Source organism: Moschus berezovskii, chromosome 12, assembly GCF_049115385.1.
Source record: "Moschus berezovskii isolate FMDL1 chromosome 12, NW_MosBer_1.0, whole genome shotgun sequence".
In the NCBI taxonomy this organism is placed as follows: Eukaryota; Metazoa; Chordata; class Mammalia; order Artiodactyla; family Moschidae; genus Moschus; species Moschus berezovskii.
The window spans coordinates 16584866-16605721 of NC_142471.1; the positions used below are offsets into that span (position 1 = coordinate 16584866).

The window sequence follows — 20856 nt, forward strand, 5'->3', positions numbered from 1 at the left end:
TAAGTCCATGTCTCTTAAGTCTCCTGCATTGGCTGGCAAGTAATTTCCCACTAGCACCACATGGGAAGCTTATCTACTTCAATTTTTTAAAAACTAACCTTAGAGAGAGTTTGAGTCTTAAAAACAACCACCCTTTCAATCTTCAAAGTTACCTTCTAATTTACAAGAATAGGAAGCTGACTGCAAAAAAAACATATAGCTCTCAGGGATGACACAGTCTCCAATAACCTTCAAATGTGGACAGGTATGAAATGGATAAAGACAGACATTCGGGAAAGTGGAGGAAAGAGCCACAGAAAAGTAGTGGACAAGAAATTACTTGCAGAAGAGAATTCAAGTTTAATCAAGGAATTTCATCCAATGCCAGTGCAGAAAGACCTTATAATGTGTACACAAAAGTAATACAAAATTTCTATAGGCCATCAACCTGTGCTCCACATCCTTCTTCTCTTTGCCAAATGAGAGTGTTTATTATGGCTGTCTTGCCTATGGTCCATTGTTATATACTGATTAGGGGTGGAGGAAGATGCTCTACAGACATCCCTCAGAGATAGCGCAGATCAGTTCCAGACCACTGCAATAAAGCAAATATTGCAGTAAAGTGAATCACACATACTTTTTGGTTTCCCAGTACATATAAAAGTTATGTTTAAATTTTATCGTTGTCTATTAAGTGTGCAATAGCATTATGTCTAATAAAAAAGTGTACTTAGCTTAATTAAGAAACACTCCATTGTTAAAAACTGCAAGCCATCAGCTGACTCTTCAGAGAGTCCTAATCTTTTTCCCCCTTTGTTGATGGGGGCTGACTGGTCAGGAATGTGGTTTGCTGAAGGGCGGGGTGGCTGTGGGAATTACTTAAAACAAGACAACAGGGACTCCCCTGGTAGTCCAGTGGTTAAGAATCTGCCTGCCAATGCAGGGGACATAGGTTCGATCCCTGGTCCAGGAACTAAGATCCCACATGTGCGGGGCAACTAAGCCTGTGAGCCACAAATACTGAAGCCCAGGAGCCCTAGAGTCTTTGCTCCACAATAAGAGAAGCCACCATGAGGGAAAGGCCACGCACCGCAACCAGAGTGTAGCTTCAGCTTACGACAACTAGAGAAAGCCCACATGGAGCAATGAAGACCCAACACGGCCATAAATAAATAAACATCAGCCTTCTAAAAAAACAAAGATAACAATGAAGCTTATGGCATCACTCGTCTCTTCCTTTCACTTGAACGTGGGTTAATTAATAACCCACTGTAGGGTTATTAATTAGTTTTTTGCACTGCAGCCACACAAGCCGTTTCTTGGTTACTTGAGGAAAAGGAACAGGAGGCTGATATAACAGGACACACACAACACTTAGGGATTAAGTTCACCATCTTACGTGGGCATGCTTCATGGTGCCCCAAAACAATTACAAGAGTAACATTAACGATCACTCATCTGGCCACAAATCATCACAATAAATATAGGAATGAAAAAGTTTGAAATACTGTAAGAATTACCAACATGTGACATAGAGACATGAGGTGAGGATATGCTATTGGAAAAATGGTACCAACAGACTTGCTTGAGGCAGCATGGCCACAAATGTTCAATTTGTGAAAAGAATGCAGTATCTGGGGAAGTGCAACGAGGCACAGAGCAAGACAATGCGGTGCACCTGTACTGCAGCCGGATGCAGGGACTGGCTGAGACTCGGGATCGTCCTTTTGGAGAAAGTTGGGGAGAGCTCATGATTTTGTATGGTGAAGGACTGGTTTCTGGCTTGGTTTCCGGCAGAGACAGCCTGACATTCAATGAAGACGTTGCTCTGCTGCGGTGCAAGGTTCCCCAGTCAGAGACTGCCTTTACTGCCATGGTGCTTTGAGACAGGGCCACATGACTAGCTTTCATCAGTAGAAGGAGAGCAGAAATGTGTATCATTTCCAGGTCAAAGTGGTTAAAAAGTAGGAAACTTTCCATTTTCCTCTTTACTTCTTGTAAGGCACTACTGGCTGTTGGGATTGACAAGACAAAAGAATTCTGGGTCTTTAAATCACTGCCTGTAGGACTGCCTGCCAATGCACCAGGCAGAGGTGAGCCTGGATTGCACTGGGTCACTGAAATTGGAGCTACTTTCCCTAGAGTTTTCCTAACTAATAAAGACTCCAGTCTGAAAACTTCTTAAGCTTAAAATCTGAGGTGCCCAGGTATGCTCCCTAAATACCATTTATTCACGTAAAGAAACCAGGACTCCTTGGAGAAAAAGCTGATTTAAGATCTGGGACAGAGAAATGAAAGATGAGCCTAGAATATCTTGGCATTTTCAGAAAGCAAAGAAGATATCAAAGTCCACTGGAGTCAGGTTCAAAGGACTCAGAGCCAACTTCAAGAGGCTTCCACTGGTCAGAAGTAGGGCATCAAAAAGAGTAATAAATAGAATGGCTTGAAAAACATCAAATATGTTTAAATCCATGAATTCTGATACTAAAAAAGAACATTATTTACCTTTGGAGGATACCTTAGGGGTCAGCTCATTCTGAAAACTACTAAATAAAGGAAAAGAATCAAATATGAAACCTGTCTTTGCTGTACAAACTGTACCTCAAATTAATCAAATTGTTGACAAAGGAATGTTTCTGTATATGGAAATATTCCAGCTAATAAATTAAGAAGAAATGACAGAATTAGAGCATCATTATTATGCAACCCCTCATGAAATGATGACTCAAAGCAATGATCCTGAGTTGCTGCTAAAACTATTTGCTTGAAAGTAGGGAACTTTCTAATGGGTAGAGGCTCAGGCTGCTGACACACAAACATGCCCATCAGTGATAGCATGAAGAACAGAGGGGCAGCCAGACATTCTGTGCCTCCCTATGAAAGACGCAACAGCATCCAGGAAAGTTTTCACTAAGACAAATAGGTTAAACCTGAGTCTGGTGAACACTGTCAATCTAATTACCATTTTACAAAAAACGCAGGGGATACAGGCACAAGATGAGCAATATCATAGGGATGCAATCAGCCAAATCCAGACTGTAAGAAACTCACAGAACAAATTATCTAGTTCCTTCAACAATGATATTACAAGATGGGGAAGAAAGACGAGAAGAAGACCTATCAATCGAATGTAATATTGAAGGTAAAATTATTGATGAATTGCCAATGACTCTGGAATTATACTTCAAGGTAACTGGGGATAGAGCTATGGATGAAAAGGAGATCAGCCATTAGTTAATAACTGTTAAAGTTGGGACTAAAGGTTATGTCAAGTTTCATCACGCTCATCTCATTTTGAAAACATATGAAATTTTCTATAATAAAAAATTCTGGCAAAATAAAAAGTAATATTAATCTCACATAAATTCTTGGTGATTGTGATGCAAAAATGCAAATGTTAACACAGAAGCATGGCGCTTATAACACAAATTAAGTTACTGAGAGAGGTGCTTTTTAAAGTTTCAGGTGGCATGTTGACTTGGGTCATCAACCATTTGAAAGACGAGTCACAGATGGCTGTGGCATGAAGCATGGAAACACTCTGGCAACAGAAGTCACTGAAGGAGAGTGTGCCTGAATCTCTACACAAGCGACTTCATTCCAACATGGACCACAGAACTAGTCCATCGTAGATCATATAACTAGTTTAAAGGAAAAAAAAAAAAAAAGATACTGCTAACTCCCAACCAAAAAAGAAAAAATATTGTACTTTCTCATTGACTATTACCGCACTCATTTTTTAAAAAAATTACTATTGCGACATCACTAAATACCTGTTGATTTTCTTTCCAACCAATAGCTAAAGATATAAGCTTCCTTTAAATTTCCACATTTAGATCTTCCCTAACAATTTTGCTTTTTTGGCTTCACCACGTGGCATGTGGGATCTTAGTTACCCAGCCAGGGGTGGAACCCATGCCCACTACAGTTGAAGCACAGAGTCTTAACCAATGGACTGCCAGGGAAGTCCCCTACCCTAACAATTCTTAACTGTTACTTGCATTTCTGCAAATAGTGGACATGATCTTTGATCGACAAACTCTTTTTTGTTTCTCATGAATAAACTTATATAAAAGTACATATTGAAAATGCATTTTATAGAATTTCAATTCATTCTTTCTCTTTCTGTATTTTTCCTTCCAGGTGAGGATCTGAGAATAACCCAAAGCTGTTTACTGAAGAATTCATGGCTAAGTCTTAGAATCTGGTAAAACTTAATCTTACTCTGTCCACCGTAGTAGCCACTTGCTGCCACATGTAGAGATTAGACACTTGAAAGGTGGTGAGTGTGAATAAATGTGAAACATAAAATACACACTGGGCTCCAAAGATTTCGTATGAAAAAAGGAATGTCAAATATCTCATCAACAGTTCTTTATATTTATTACATGTTAAGATCATGTTATTCTGGATATGGCAGACTAAATAAAATATATTATTAAAGTTAATTTCATCTCATTTATTTTACTTCAGTATGCAATTACTAGAAAATTTTAAATTATATATGACATTCATGGCTTACATAAATTTAAAATTATATATATGACATTTGTAGCTTACAATGTATTTCTACTGAATAATCCTGATATAGTGTTTGATGATTTTACATAGGCTAAATCTTAGTGTGCTGTGGAAGTCAGGGTAGGAAGGGGGTAAAAAAGGAAATACACCCAGGTCCCTTAGCAAGTACTAGGTATGAGCTCTGAGCTCTGAGCCAAACTAATTCTTGGCATATAACACCACAGTCTAACAGTCAGGGGGGAGGTTTCTGGGGTCAAGTTATAAGTGAAGTTGTGACCCAGTTTACCTCCCATGAAGACCAGTGGTACTTCAAACTCACACTGTGGTTATTTCTTAGGTTCTCAGGTATAGAGTTGTTAAGAGATATATCTAAGGAGAAAACCCACTGAACCAAGAGTTAGAGGTTATCTTGGTAGGAACAGCCAAGTGGAAGTCCTGTGAACTTTGTTTCCTGGTGATCGAAACTGTAATCAAAGGAATACAACATCCCTGAAAGAACGGCAGGGATTTCTAACAGCACTAGAGACCTGAGAGATGCACCTGGGAGTCCTCACTGGTGCAGAGAACAAGTGGATCTTGAACAAAGCAGCAGATTTTCAGGTTTAGGCAGGGGGTTAAGGGACTTGTGCCAGCCATGCCAGTCATGGTCTGCCAACCAGAGCAAGCTCATTCAGCCCCTGAAACCCACTAGGCAACCAGTGGCTGTGCAAATGCGGAATCCTCAAAAGCAGAGACGCCGGAAGCAGTCCGCCTTCCTTGTTAAGGGTGCTGTGACACCTTCAGCGCCTTGCCTTAGGATCACCTCCACTCTCTGGTTCTGCTTCAACATTCAGTCTTCAAGACCACGGACCATCTTGCCAAGGCACAGGATACCACAGTGGTCAACGACATCAATGACACCATACTGAGAGTTCCTGAAGACCCAGCAGTCAGCCTTGATGCCTCATAAGCCCCATGGGTGCCACACACGCAAAGCTAGGGGCATAACGGGTTAGTCACAGAAGGGACGAGAGGGCTTAATGTCCAACAGTGATCATGCGAATCCCGTTAGTAAAGTCCTAACCAGAACACTTTCTGTGGCATGACTGGCTGTCTCACTCAGCTTGTTCACATTCCAGGGCTTCTGCCATAACTCCAAGCCTTGCTGCCCACTCTTTCACTCAATTTTGCAAGCTGTCTGACATCTTTCAGTAGATTCTTTTTCTGCTTAAGTTCACCAGAATCAGTTTGCTGTTTGCAACCAAGAACAAGGTACTAAATGCTTTTAGATTACAGAATTAATAGGGCTATGAACTAGAGAGTTAAGCACAAAGATGAGTGTGTATAATGGTGTTTGAGTGCACATGGTATTCAGTCAACATGCACAGAGGGACTGCAGGCAAGTCCAGTGAATACCTGAGCAGCTGAGCTACTCTAAGTCTGGACTGAACTGCTTCAAGACAGACAAGAGTTTGAGAGAGTTCCCCTGATAAACTCCTTCCAAGAGCTCTGATAGCCTCTCTGGGCTGATTGGATAAATAATCTAAGAAGCTCTGGCTGAGGGAAAATGTCCTCTGACCTTTCTAAAAGCTTGGTGGAGGGAAAGGAAATGGGATCTTTTCCCTTTGTTTCTCTCTCTTTGGAAACCATTGTACTTAGCATTTCTGTTCATCAACCTGTCTGCATGACCCCTCAGTCCTTGCTGAGATCAACAGCACATAGAAATCTTTGGAATTGCCAATGGCTACAGCAGTGCCTAGAAAGATAACTTAAGTAAACACAACAATTAATCTTGAGGAGTTTTATGTACCTGTCAAGTAACTCTCACCATTATCAGTTCAGTTCAGTTCAGTCGCTCAGTCGTGTCCGACTCTTTGCGACCCCATGAATCACAGCACACCAGGCCTCCCTGTCCATCACCAACTCCCGGAGTTCACTCAAACTCATGTCCATCGAGTCAGTGATGCCATCCAGCATCTCATTCTCTATCGTCCCCTTCTCCTCCTGACCCTAATCCTTCCCAGCATCAGAGTCTTTTCCAGTGAGTCAACTCGTTGCATGAGGTGGCCAAAGTATTGGAGTTTCAGCTTTAGCATCAGTCCTTCCAATGAACACCCAGGATTGATCTCCTTGAGAATGGACTGGTTGGATCTCCTTGCAGTCCAAGGGACTCTCAAGAGTCTTCTGCAGCACCACAGTTCAAAAGCATCAATTCTTCGGCGATCAGTTTTCTTCACAGTCTAACTCTCACATCCATACATGACCACTGGAAAAACCATAGCCTTGATTAGACAGACCTTGGTTGGCAAAGTAATGTCTCTGCTTTTTAATATGCTATCTAGGTTGGTCATAACTTTCCTTACAAGGAGTAAGTGTCTTTTAATTTCATGGCTGCAATTAGCATTCGTAGTGATTTTGGAGCCCAAAAAAATCTAAGGAATTGATGAAAATCTTTTTCCTACCCTTTTAAAACATTTTGTGCCTACCTTATAGTCAAGAAGTGAAAAAAAGAAACATGTTTAATCAAAACATATGAACTATTGCCTTATGCAAAATATTATTCCTAGGTTTTTTCAGAGGATGTCTTGTCTTAATCTTTAAAAACTCACTGTAAAGAGAATCAAGTACTAGAGGGTGCAATTGAAGTATAAAATGCAGATAAAGGGCAAACAACAGCTCCAAATCTTTTACATGTCACAAAGAAAATTCTTCAACCAATAATCAGGAAAAAGGAAAATGATATAAGAAAGAAAGGGAAGTCACTCAGTCGTGTCCCCATGGACTGTAGCCCACCAGGTTCCTCCGTCCATGGGATTTTCCAGGCTAGAGTACTGGAGTGGGTTGCCATTTCCTTCTCCAGGGGATCTTCCCCACCCAGGAATTGAAGCCGGGTCTCCTGCATTGTAGGCAAATGTTTTACCATTTTTCTTTAGGCTCCTTTTGATTTCTGGCCATTCTCCATATTTCCACAAACATGAACAATGTTTATTAATTTCCTTTAGGGCCTTTAAAGCTGCCTGGTCAAATGTGGGTTTACTACAAGAAAATTAAATATGTACTAGAAGTAACTTTGATGAAAGCAAAGAAAAATACTCTTGCTCAAGGAAAGTATCATGAACTATAGACTTTCTTCACTTAAGTTTTAATCCTTTTATTTTTCTGATGGCATAAAATCTAGATATTGAAAAAAATGCAAGTGTTTTCATGGGTTTCTGTACGTGAAATGTCTGTAACCTTTGACTCAAAGGCTATTACAGTGAAAGCATTTACTTAGTGCTTTACATTATACATTAAAGATAAATGACCTGGAACCAATATCTACTTTCCTCATACTCTAAAATACATATTTGGATAAATCCCATGTTGCTATAGTCCCTTTGAGGCTGTCTTCCCTACATCCTGGCATTGGGTAAGTGACCAAAATCCACAGAGGAGATTTATATAACTCAAGTTTGTCAAGGAATTATCTATTTTAATTGTTATATGAAACATGAGAATAATTAAAATAATCTGCTTATCTTCTCTCTCCCTCTCTCTCTTCCTGTCCATCTATCTATCTGTGTAATACTTTCTACCTACCTTTCTGTTTCTTTCCCTAAAATCCCCTCAATCTTTCCATGAAGACAGGTAAAGCAGGGGCAAGAGCCACAGAAAGACTCGTACAATCTAAGGCTAATTCCTAGAAGCCCGCTTTCACTTCTACCAGACTCAGCAGCATTTAGGAATCCAATGTATGTGCTTGGTCCTTCTGGTGCTTTTTTAAAAAATACACCCATTTTTCAGTTAAAGACTTTACTGATTTCTTCCAAAATATAGATCACAATGGGTCCATCATTGTTTTAATCTCATTCTTTCAAAATTATGTTTCAAAGTCATTCATTATCCCATATTTTGTAAAACAATGTTACTAACTTATTCACTCTCATGCCTTTTGCTTTTTAACTATTAGGATAAGGATATATGCCTCATCTGACAGAGACACATCTATAAAAGTAAAGGCAAATACAGAAAACTATTAACAAATCTTTGCCATTCTGTAATCTGTATTTTATCTGCAGAAAATTCATATTCACAGCAAGCCTATTTTTATTCCAGGCATACTTCTGTTTGGACTACAATGACACAGCAATAGCCTCACTGTGATGACGTCTTTGAAGCTTACAGGGTTAATCCTTGATTTTGCCTGAAAAATACATGCTCTCTGGTTTCTTTGCAATCACCTTACATGGAATGGTAATTGCTCCTTTTAGGTAATCATTAGCAGTTGCAGGCTGATGCTGGCTTAATGGCATTCCTTATATTGTGACTACTTCCATCAAGGTAAGGACCCACTGAAAGCTCTGATATCCGAGAGAATGGAACATTCTAGAGAAAGAAATTAAATGTTCAGACCTTGATATTAAGCACAGGGCCTGTCAAACAAATCCTTGGAAGATTAAGCTTTTTTAAATTGCAGGTGAAAGAGCTCCACATTTTGCCAACAAGAAAGTCAAAGAACCTAAAAGGCCAGAGAAGACAGATTGACAGTTCATGCTGAATTTTTTCATTCCACATAATTCTTCAGCATGATGTTCTTAGCCTTTTTAATATTCTTGACAGCATGCCTGCAATATCATATACTGCATCCCTGCTAAGAGACTCTGTGAGAAAAGGAAGAGAAATTTAGAGAAATACATGGATTTTACCCAACATGAATAAGACCATAATGCAAATGAGAATATAACACTTGTGGGATTGTCAGCTTTGCACACGAGAATTTATTCTATATACTGCGTGTCCTCTTAATAAATAGATGCTGGGAAACTGTTCAGAAGGAAAAATAAATGCTGTGAATAGATCTTTAACAAGCTCTGAAATGGCTGAACACTCAATGTAATGAAACACCAACAATGAAATTAAAATCTGCCCCCCCAAATCCATTGTCATGATCATTAAAAAGAGCCATATTTTCTGTCAAAAATGCTTGTTCTCATCAAATGTGGAAACAGACCTAAACTCATTCACAGTTCTTAGCTTACCATGGACTCCGTTTGAACAAATTCCTGTTTTTATATTATGGCAAAACTAATTTTCCAGATTATCTATTCTCTAAGCCTGCTTATTTAACTTATACATCATGCAAAATGCCAGGTTGGATGAAGCACAAGCTGGAATCAAGAATGCAGGTAGAAATATCAGTAACCTCAGATATGGGGATGACACCACCCTTACCGTAGAAAGCAGAAGAACTGAAGAGCCTCTTGATGAAATGAAAAAGGAGAGTGAAAAGATGGCTTAAAACTCAATATTCAAAACAATAAGATCTTGGCATCCGGTCTCATCACTTCATGGTAAACAGAAGGGGAAACAACAGAAACAGTGACAGACTTTATTTTCTTGGGGCCCAAAATCACTGCAGGTGGTGACTGCAGCCATGAAATTAAAAGACGCTTGCTCCTTGAAAGAAAAGCTATGACCAATCTAGACAGCATATTAAAAAGCAGAGACATTACTTTGCCAACTAAGGGCCGTCTAGTCAAAGCTATGGTTTTTCCAGTAGTCATGTATGGATGTGAGAGTTGGACCGTAAAGAAAGCTGAGTGCTGAAGAATTGATGCTTTTGAACTGTGGTGTTGGAGAAGACTCTTGAGAGTCCCTTGGACTGCAAGAAGATCAAACCAGTCAATCATAAAGGATATCAATCCTGAATATTCATTGGAAGGACTGATGCTGAAGCTGAAGCTCTAATACTTTGGCCACCTGATGCAAAGAGCTAACTCATTGGAAAAGACTCCAATACTGGGAAAGACAGAAGGCAGGAGCAAAGGGAAAAGAGAGAACAAGATGGTTGGATGGCATCACCAACTCAATGGACATGAGTTTGAGCAAGCTCAAGGAGATGGTGAAGGACAGGCAAACCTGGGCATGTTGCAGTCCACGGGGTCACAAAGAGTCAGACACAACAGAGAGGCTGAACAACACCATGGGGTTAATGGATACAAACTAACTAAACATAAAATAGAGAAGCAACAAGGATTTATTGTATATCATAGTTAACTATATTCATATCTTATAATAATCTATAATGAAAAAGTCTGAAAATATATATTATATATATATGAATCACTTTGCTGTGTACCTGAAACTACTGTAAATCAACTATATTTCAATTTTTAAAAGTTTATTAAAAAGGCAAATGTTTCAAATGCATTCTTTTTGATGGCTGAGAAATACTCCATTGTGTATATGTACCAAAGCTTTCTTATCCATTCATCTGCAGATGGACATCTAGGTTGCTTCCATGTCCTGGCTATTATAAACAGTGCTGCAATGAACATTGGAGTACATGTGTCTCTTTCAATTCTGGTTTCCTCGGTGTGTATGCCCAGGAATCAGTGTATGCCCATTTGAATCAGTTTTAATGAGGTGGATGAAATTGGAGCCAATTATACAGAGTGAAGTAAGCCAGAAAGAAGAACATCAATACCGTATATTAACGCATATATATGGAATTTAGAAAAATGGTAACCTGAACCCTGTATAAGAGACTGCAAAAGAGACATAGGCATTTAGAACAGTCTTTGGGACTCTGTGGGAGAGGGTGAAGGTGGAATGATTGGAGAGAATGGAATTGTAGCATGTATATTATCATAAGTGACCAGTCCAGGTTCGACGCATAAATTTTCCTCTGTTCATTTCTTTGCATTTGTGCTTTTTTAATAAAATTCTTTTTTAGAAATAAAAAAAATAAAAAAAAAATAAAAAGGCAAATGTTTTCCTTCTCTTTACCTCATCAGTTTCTTAGCAAACCCTTACATTTAGAATATAAAAATAAATGATCCCTATCTTGCCTACTTTACCCCAAAGCACTAAATTGAGCCAACTAGTGAGATTCTTATTAAACATTATGAAACAATGTTTTCTTCATATAACAAAGATAAAAAATATGTTGAAAATTTAGAACAAACCAAATGTTACAATATTAAATTCCAAGCCCTCATAAAATGAATTGCTGCATTTGATATAAAAGTCAAAATGTCAAAACCATGACTACATTTAGTTATTTATTCCAAAGAAAGCTCTGTAAAAACCCTTTATCAAAAGGTATTTTACATGTAAGTAATAGCTACAAAAATGAAATATTTCCTCCATAATTCCAAAGCTAAAATCAATATGACTGAAATGTGTTCTGCTTTGCCAAACATTATAATCATTATGACATAAAAGTGATTCACAGTAACCATTACATCAAAAATATTATTCCTAAGATTACAACTTCCTGAGGAGTAATGATCAAGTAAATGGGATGATTAAGTCCCCCTAAAGTTTGTTATTAACCCCTATAGACAATCTCTTTACTGTTCTGGGCTTGGTAGTTACGACAGACTTATTAGATAAAGTATTAAGAGCTCATTAACTTGGTAAGCAAGTTTCCTCTTTTGTTACTGATGTGTGAATTAGGTTATAAAGGACTTGGCTCCCTAACTTCTGCCTAACTCACTAATGTGCATATTCGATACCACTCTTCTTTTAAAGTATTAGACTTGCATGAAAATATCTGTATTTGAGACAGTTTATGTCACATCATCATCTTATCTTTCCTGTTGATTCACATCTGCTGTTAAAAATTTATTTCAATTTAGCTACAAATTCTGGCAGTTCTATGCCCCCCACTTTATCCTAATCTACTTTTGTCCATCTTATTGCTAGTCCAAGCCACAATCCATCTCTCACTTGGATTCTTACGGTGGTCTCCTACCTCATACTACGTTCTTGCTTCCTCTTCTCTCCCCTATAATCCATTTCCCACAAAGCAACCAGAAGGATTTTCTGAACCACAGGTATCAGACCACATCACCTTTCTGCTTAAAACCACCCAGAGAGCTCCTCGAAAACAGAACTCGGCCTATGAAGCCCTGTCTACTTCGACACCCCCTTCTGTTCTACTCTGTCCTCATTGAAACTAATTCGGCCTTCTTTTTATTTCTAGACCTCAACAAGCCCCTCCCAACCGCAGGTTTTCAAATGTCTGGTCCTCTTGCATTCTCTGTCTTCAGTTCAACCACCTTCTCCTGAGGACTTCACTGGCCACAAAATCAAAGTGGCCCTTATGTAACCACCATGACCAAGTAATGTGCTAGCGCTTCACCCTGGTTATTTTCTTTAAAGCACTGATCACTCTCTAAAATGACCTTTTCTATTAATTTCTAATGTGTTTATTGTCTATATCTCCTACTTGAAACATCATCTGCCTTACATCAGACACCTGATTTGTGTAAAGTGAAAGTTGAAAGAGTTAGTTGCTCAGTCATGTCTGACTCTTTGCACTCCGTGGATTGTAGCCCACCAGGCTCCTCCGTCCATGGACTTCTCCAGGCAAGAATACTGGAGTGGGTAGCCATTCCCTTTTCCAGGGGTTCTTCCTGACCCAGGGATAGAACCTGAGTCTCGATTATTTACCATCCGAGCCACCAGGGAAGCCCCTGACTTGTGTAACTCAAATCCAAACCATGGCTAAAACATAGCAGAAGCTCAGTAAATGCCTGCTAACTGAATACGAATCTTAAAATATGTGACTCTTCATTGAAGTTTTAAATTACACATAACCTGTGATAGGGCTTCCCAGGTGGCTCAGTGGTAAAGAATCCACCTAACAATTGTAGGAGACATGGGAGACGCAGGTTCGGTCCCTGGGTTAGGAAGCCCCACGAAGGAGGAAATGGCAACCCACTCCAGCATTCTTGCCTGAAAAATTCCACGGACAGAGGAGCCCGGTGGGCTGCAGTCCATGAGGTCGCAAAGAGTTGGATATGACCAAGTATGCATGCACGCAACTTGTGATTAAGACAGCAGCATCTCTAGATATTAATAATTTCAAAAATGTGGCTCTATGGAGAACTGCTTATTTGGTCACCTGGAGCAAATAATTTGTTGTCAGGTAAGTAGCTTAGCAATTATCATCTATGAATAACAACAAAACCAATAATGTAGCACATTGTTTATTTTGAATTAAGTTCTCTGTACAAGCATGACAGAGAAAAATAATCAGACAAAAAGAAGTCTCTTGGCAACTAAAGAGAGGTATCCCTAAGTAAGAAATATGTAAGGAGAGGATAGATTTGGGCAGGTAGCTTTTAGAACTCTAGTTCTGATTTTTATTTTGGAGAGAATGAAGAAAAAGGCAAAAATGGACTTTCACATGCCAAGTAAAGTCCCAGAGTCATTAAACACACACACAAGCCATCCTACTCCCAAGAAAGTGGGCTTTAGGCTGACTCAAGTAACTTGTTTCCAAAAAGTGAAATATGAAAAGATAGGAAAAAGTAACTTTATAGTGCATAACCTGGCAGACACTATCTTGTTCAGGTGACTGAGGTAGGTATCATCATATAAGCCATGTCTATAGCATGTACTATGGATATTGGTGATAAGGGCACTTCCCCTCTGTGGTAACGCTCCCCTCAAGCCCATAACTCCAATCTAACCATGAGAAAAATGCAAGACAAATTCAATAACAGAGGGGCATTCCAAAAACTACCTAACCAGCATTCCTCAAAACTGTTAAAAACAAGGAAAATCTGAGAAGCTATTGCAGGCGAGGGGAGGCTGTAAAAGGCATGATGACTAAATATAACATGGATCCAGAAACGGAAAAACGGACACTAGGGCAAAACAAGTGAAATCTGAACAGAGTATAGAATTTAGTTAATAATAAAGTAACAGTGACAGTTTCTTTCCATAAAGAAAGCTGAGGGCTAAAGAATTGATGGTTTTGAACTGTGGTGTTGGAGAAGACTCTTGAGAGTCCCTTGGACTGCAAGGAGATTCAACCAGTCAATCCCAAAGAAAATCAGCCCTGAATATTCATTGGAAGGACTGATGTTGAAGCTGAATCTCCAATACTTTGGCCACCTGATGCGAAGAACTGACTCACTGGAAAAGACCCTGATGCTGGGAAAGATTGAAGGCAGAAGGAGAAGGGAATGGCATAGGATGAGACGGTTGGATGGCCTCACTGACTCAATGGACATGAGTTTAACAGGCTCCAGGAGTTAGTGATGGACAGGGAAGCCTGTCGTGCTGCAGTCCATGGGGTCGCAAAGAGTTGGACACGACTAAGCAACTGAACTGAACAATGCCAGATCCTTAGTTTTGACATATGCACCCACCAGCTCCATAAGATGCTGGAGTAGAGGAACTCTCCTATGGAGTATATAGGAACTCTGTACAATCTTTGCAACTTTTCAGTTAGTGTAACATTCTTCTAAAATTAAAAGTTATTTACAAAGACAAGGCAGCTCAAATGCTCAGCCTCTGTAGCATCTATACTAAAACTGCAACAATACAGAAATTAGCATGGCTCCTGCACAAAGATGACCCACAAATACAGGAAGCATTCCATATTTCTGATTCACGTTGCTGTATAATAGAAACTAACACAACACTGTAAAGCAACTATAATCCAATAAAAGTTAATTTTTAAAAAAGGCAAGGTAACTTTATATGGAACACTCTCAAAGATATAGTATTTATTGATATGGTCAGGGTGAAGTACAGGTGTATTGCATACAACCATTTCTGTATTTAAAAGACTGTGTGTGCACGAACCTGTATATACATAAAATCTCCTCTCAAAGATGAACCAATAACTTATATATATATATAACACAGAGATATAGGAAGAGGAATGGGATGACTGAAGTAAAAGAAAGCAAAAAGGGGGCTTCCCCGGTGACTCAGTGGTAAAGAATCAGTGCACTGTCTACTCAGTGCAGTAGACATGGGTTTGATTCCTGATCCGGGAAGATCCACATGCCACAGAGCAACTAAACCCATGTGCCACAACTACTGAGCCTGTGCTCCAGAGCTCGGGAGTCACAAGTGCTGAGACCACACATCACAACTGCTGAAGCTTGAGTGCCCTAGAGCCCATGCTCCACAATAAGAGAAGCCACAGCAACGAAAAGCCCTTGAACCATTCCGAGAGTAGTCCCAGCTCACTGCAACTGGAGAAAAGCCCACACAGCAACAAGGATCCATTATAGCCAAAAACTAACTAATCTATTTTTAAAAAGAAAGGATTTACTTCTCACTACATATTCACTTTAATATTTTTAAGATTATATATTCATGTATTATCCATTCCAAAAGTAAGTTAAATACGTCCCTATTATCATCTCACGATCAAGGGCTGGTAAGACTCTAAATGATCACTGTTGTATATGTAAATACAGTTGTTTTAAATAAGAAATAAAGCTCTATGGCACCCACAGTAAGCTTGTAGAACTCAGCAGTAATAACATACTGGAACATTAATGAAAGCATTAACATTGGAATGACTGTATTAATGTGGCAGGAATAACTCTGAAATGTTAGTGTGTGTGTGAAAGTCTCTTGGTCGTGTCCAACTCTGTGAGCCCATAGACTTCCAGGCACCTCTGCCCAAGGAATTCTCCAGGCTAAATACTGGAGTGGGTAGCTGTTCCCTTCTCCAGGGGATCTTCCCAACCCAGGGAATGAACCCAGGTCTCCCGCATTGCAGGGGGATTCTTTACCATCGGAGCCACCAGGGAAGCCCAAGAATACTGGAGTGGATAGCCCAACCATTCTCCAGCAGATCTTCCCAACCCAGGGATCAAACCCAGGTCTCCCACATTGCAGGGGCATTGTTTACCATCAGAGCCACCAGGAAAGCCCAAGAATACTGGAGTGGGTAGCCTAACCCTTCTCCAGGGGATCTTCCCAAACTAAGAATTGAACCGGGGTCTCCTGCATTGCAGGCAGGTACTTCACCAACTGAGCTACCAGGGAAGCTCCCTCTTAAGTGTTATATATGTATTAATTCACAAATACCTATGAAATCAGTGCAATTATTTATACAAAAGATTTTCAGTATGACTACTGGCATTATGCACTAATCAGGTATGCATTTCCCCCTGGCCTCTTACAGGCAATAGAGAAGAATTCTCCATTTAAACTATGGCTTTATTTCTTATGCTCCTTAAACAATAGAAGACTGGCAAAAGGCCAGAAATTTGACATCTTCTGTAAAGGTCTGCCATTCTATTTCTATTGATAATTAGCCCACATGGAAAATATGTATATTTGAAATTCATTTGCCTCTGCTGCTGCTGCTAAGTCACTTCAGTCGTGTCCGACTCTGTGTGACCCCACAGACAGAAGCCCACCAGGCTCCCCCGTCCCTGGGATTCTCCAGGCAAGAACACTGGAGTGGGTTGCCATTTCCTTCTCCAATGTGTGAAAGTGAAAAGTGAAAGTGAAGTCACTCAGTCGTGTCCGACCCTTAGCGACCCCACGGACTGCAGCCTACCAGGCTCCTCCATCCATGGGATTTTCTAGGCAACAGTACTGGAATGGCTTGCCATTGCCTTCACCGGCCTCTGCTGCTACACATGCTTAATATAGTTTGAGATATATACATAAACTGGAATATCCCCAAGGATTTTAATCCCAGTGAATTTACCATCTGGAAAGAATATATCATAATCTTACATCAATATTATATTTTACTTTGCTTCTAAGACTACTTTTATGATAGAATTAATGGTAAACATTTAAACAGGAATTTTTTTTTTAATAGGGGTATATGGACACCCTGCCCCTCCATTAAGGATCTATGGATTCGTGAATAGGGAAAAGCATATCTTTATTTTCATGAACATCTAACTGAAATCTGGCATCTCCATGCATTATAAATAAAGACATGATACAAGCCACAGAGTATTAACAGTACCTGCAACTGTTACCAACAGAAATTAACAATTACTTTCTATCATACACTATACGCAGGTATCTCATAGTATTTCTTAAATTCATCATGATTTCAAAAATACAGCTGATAGTAAACTCTCTGCTAGACCTTATTACTCAATGCATTAATAAGTATATCCATTATGGAACTAAGACAAGGCATCAGTGCTTTTTCCAATTATCACTGATACACTGACACTTCATACACAAAACCCTGGAAGTGACAAAAGCTGAGCTAGAATCCTACCGGCTTTGGGAATGAACAAGTGGTAAAGATAAGCTCATCCTAAATGCTTTCAATTACTCTGTCCTAAAATGTGAGCATGGCCTCATTCAATAAAACATTCATTACTGACTGTAAAAAATAAGAATTTTTTCTATAGTAGACCAAATTACAAGAGGAAATGCAAATAGTAATGTTTATATGCAAATATTACATCCATGAATTTCAAAAACATTTATATCAGTTTTAATATCCTGTCTCATTTCTTCAAATAATTTACATAGAGAAGCATCTGCAGAAAAAATATTGCTAAGTGCTATTTTAAAGCATGAAAGCTATGGATTGCATTAATGAAATGCTGATTATCTTAAGACATATAATCAAACGTGTTACTAAAATCTATATCCAGCAGCTATACATTAACATCTGAGAAGGCAATGGCAAGCCACTCCAGTACTCTCACCTAGAAAATCCCATGGATGGAGCAGCCTGGTAGGCTGCAGTCCGTGGGGTCGCTAAGGGTTGGACACGACTGAGCGACTTCACTTTCACTTTTCACTTTCACACACTGGAGAAGGAAATGGCAACCCACTCCAGTGTTCTTGCCTGGAGAATCCCAGGGACGGGGGAGCCTGGTGGGCTTCCGTCTGTGGGGTCACACAGAGTCGGACACAACTGAAGTGACTTAGCAGCAGCAGCAGCATACATTAACATGAATCACCAGCCTACTAAAATCATAAGAAAGAAAACAAGTTTAATTTCACATGAGTTTTTCTGAGGGATATCATTTAGGCTCCTAATTATCTTCAGTTCTTCATAGTCATCACAAGCTATTAGTTCAATAACCCAAGGTGCTATCTGGCCAGATATCAGCATCATGCTCACTGATATGTAGTTTCTACAATCCATCTCGTCCTCCTTTGGGACTGAGGCAGAAGGTCTGTATCATCTCAGTTCCCCCATCTCCTTTTCACTAACTGTAAGATTACTGTTTTGAGGCACACTCCTCAGACTCACTGAATAAACATCAATGTATAATTAAAACATAAACAACAGTTTCAAACACTTACCTAAGCATTTGTTTAAAAAAAGACAGCTCATTAGTATTTGAGAGACAAAATCTGTAAAGGTCTAGGATTTATACTGGGGGTGAGGGCAGGGAAATGGGCAAAATAAGTGAAGGGGGTTAAGAGGCACAAACTTCCAGTTTTAAAATAGGTCACGAGGATATAACGTACAGGAAAGGGAATACAGTCAATAATATCGTAATAACTTTGAATGATGACAAATGGCTATTAGATATATCATAGTGATCATTTCATAATGCATAAATATATCAATTACTGTTGTATACCTGAAACTAATATAACATTGTAAGCTAGTGAGTGTTCAGTCACTCAGCGGTGTCCGACTCTTTGCGACCCCATGAACTGTAACCCACAAGGCTTCTCTGTCCATGGGATTTTCCCGGCAAGGATACTGTAAGTGGGTTGCCATTTCCTACTCCATGGTATCTTCCCAGCCCAGGGATCGAACCTGTATCTCCTGAGTCTCCTGCATTGCAGGCACATTCTTTACCACTAACCTACCAGGGAAGCCCACTGTAAGTTAATTATAGTTCATTTAAAAAAAAAAGGATACAGATATTTTTGAAATTACATGAAAAATGGCTCCAAAAAGTCTGTCAGAATAAATCCTGCTTACAAAGGATTAAATGATCTGCTATTCAGCAGTGACTTTCAAGGACAGAAGAGCTGAAGGTACCACAGATTCAAAGTCACTGATTTATGTCAGAGAAGTGTACTATAACTGAAAACGAGAAGGAGAAGAATGGAAAGCTTCATGCACGTTTTCTTAAAAAAGGAGTGACTAAAGCAGTATGTGACTCCATCATGGTTCATAAAACTATTTCATCTGCCTCCAGGCCTAATTTCTACGCCTACTGCTCACCTTTTTATCCAAAAGGATCAAACCAAAATGCTTTTAACAAATAAAGCTTCTTTGGAGAAGGAGTTTCTAGAAATAATACTCCCCAAAGGATGTAAACACACAACACCAAAAATAAGAGCTGACAAAAAAAATAATACTCAAAAGAAAATACTGTCTCTCATTTGATTGCTGGCTTATGACAAAGCTTGTGAACTCTTCTCCTGGTTGCTTAGCAACCAGTCTAAGCAGCAGCTTGAGACTAAGAAATTTCCAAGCCAGAGCTGTGGAAATCAGTGCTAACTACTCAGTGTATTTCTCAAGGTTACCCATGTTTGCAAAAGAAAAAAGGAAGACAGAATAAGTGGGGTTTCTGCAGCAAGACCTAGAAGGAGGTCCTCTAATAATACTTTGAGCCCTTCTAAGGTAATCCCTCACCAGCTATACTCTAAGTGGACAACTCCCATATTGGGAAGGAAAGCCCCAACACCCACAGGAAGTGTTCCCCATTGCTGAAACAAAACAACCAAGCTCCATCAAATAAAACCACCAAGTTCAAGCGGTAGAAGGTAGACAGTGGAGCACAACTCTTCATGGGGCACTGTAGGCTGTTCCCAAGATTGCTATTGAAAAACAAAACAAGATTTATTTTAGAGTTTGCTATCTTCATTTTCCAATAAATACATTATTATAACTTTCTTTTAGAATCTTCTACCATCCTTGATTATGGCTGATCACAGCACTAGACAATCCATAAAATGAGCAATTTATTTCCAGAGAGACTCGTCTTAAAAGCTTGAGCCTGGTAAACATAATCAGTAAACTTACTGACATCAGCATAAGCAATAGGCACAGACCAGCTAAACGTCTGTCTCCATCTTGGTTCCACAGAGGAAAAACAAATGACACGCATTTCCAGATGTGATGAGTACAGACCCAGATGTTCATAGAAAAGAGAAAAGCAGAGACACAGAATGGTTCTTATTCACTGGTGGACTGGTGTTAGTGTCTTAGTTACGGATTCTATCCATTCATGTTTAATGTCCGGGTCACCGATGAACAGGGCATGCCTGCTTCTCATAAGAAAGTGATGTGAATGGGAGCATATGGTCTCTTAATAAATGAGTCAGTGACAGCAGAACAAAGCAACGGACCAACTAACTACAGGATTTGTGTAAATCATAAAAGTTGAGCTTCCATTTGTCTATAAAGTTACATCAAAAAGTCCATTTCATATAAGGATGGTCTAAAAAAATCAATAAAATAATGTCTAACAGGAAGCACATACAACTTCTAAATGTTCTTTCTCACTTTATACAACACTTCCTGCTTCCTCAAGTTATGTTGTAGGAGTGTCATGCTGGTACTATCTCCAGAGATCCAATTATTAGTAGATGGCAACGTAATTCAGCTTCAGTTCAGTACAGTTCAGTTTAGTCACTCAGTCATGTCCGACTCTTTGTGACCCCATGAATCAC

At 39.4% G+C, this 20856-nt stretch overlaps 1 protein-coding gene and 1 non-coding gene across 4 annotated transcripts in view; one reads left to right on the forward strand and one right to left on the reverse strand.

Annotated features, from left to right (window-relative positions):
- The window catches only part of ANK3 (ankyrin 3), a 765692-nt gene that overhangs the window by 607597 nt on the left and 137239 nt on the right, over positions 1-20856 (reverse strand). The window lies entirely within an intron of this gene.
- LOC129556025 (U6 spliceosomal RNA) lies at positions 14762-14866 on the forward strand. Its single transcript, XR_008685870.2, has one exon. It is a non-coding gene; the product is annotated as a U6 spliceosomal RNA (small nuclear RNA).